The sequence below is a fragment of the Nicotiana tomentosiformis genome, chromosome 6, assembly GCF_000390325.3.
Source record: "Nicotiana tomentosiformis chromosome 6, ASM39032v3, whole genome shotgun sequence".
Lineage (NCBI taxonomy): Eukaryota > Viridiplantae > Streptophyta > Magnoliopsida > Solanales > Solanaceae > Nicotiana > Nicotiana tomentosiformis.
In genome coordinates, this window is record NC_090817.1 from 124,742,783 (window position 1) to 124,744,054 (window position 1,272).

Consider the following 1,272-nt stretch of genomic DNA (forward strand, 5'->3'; position numbering starts at 1 on the left):
TTTTCCACAGCAACAATTTCTTTCCCAGTTGCACCATTGCCTTCAATTTGTTTACCTTTATTTTGACTTCTATTGTCTCTAACTTCCTTCCATTGAGGTCCTACATTACCAACCACTTTACCACTGCTAAGTATCATCAAAGCAGCAGTTTGTTTTTCCTTTTCTACATTCCCTTGTACCACGACTTCATTAGAAGCCTGCTGATCTGCAATTTTGTTCTCCATTAACTCCGGATGAATTCTCCAACATTCAATCATGTCATACCCTTGTAATTTACACTCTTTATAGTACTTTGGCAGATAGTCATATCTAATCGTTACCCACTCAGTTTTCACCTCTTTTGTCACTTCATTCTCGATATCCATACATACCTTCTTAGGTAAGTCGGCTAGTAAATCCACCAACACTTTCACTCTTGCACAACTTGGTCTCGTTTTATTAATAGTAGCCATATCAAGGTGAAGTGGATTTCCAACAGTAGAAGCTAACGAGAATAGATATTCTTTTACAAAAATAGTTGGCAATAAATTTGGAAAGGAAATCCATGCCATCACCTTCGATGTTTCCTCTCCGGCTTTGAATTTTGTATCATAAATCAAGATTCTCAATTGGTATTCTTGTCCAGCCTTATCCTTGACATAATAGACACTTTTCGGCGTAAAATCGATATAGTCCTGCCATAATGTCAATCGTATCAAAATGTGTCTATCACGAAGATAACCAATGTTGCACTCGCCTTTAATTCAACACTGCATTAGAATTATTCTACGTAGTTCTTGCAATTCAGGCCAACCATATGAAAACTTACACATCACGGCAAATTTCAAACCTTCAATAATGTTCATGCACTCCAGTTCTACTTCAGTAAACCTTACCAATGGTTGTCCTTGAAGAAAAGTAGCTCGTCTAGGTTGAATAGGATCCACAGTCGACGTAACACTAGCACTGTTTTGCGCAACACTATTGATCCCAGCAGGTTTAAGCGCTCCAACGTAATCCATGGGCTTAGAAGTTGATGTATTGTTGTTAGGGGTGGAGGGGGATGCTTGGGAAGGCTGACCAGCCATCAGAGGAGGCTAGTCGTCGGCCGACGAGGCTCCTCACTCCTGCACGGCACTGTTCGAAGTTGAAGGTATCAGGATTTTTGAGAAATCTAACGGCTAGGGATTGGATTCTGTGGACGTATTTGTTGGGGAGATGGAGGGAGTGGGCTGACCAGCCTGAAAAGGTTGCTGGCCGCCGGCCATTGTGGCCATTGAAGCTCAAAATCCC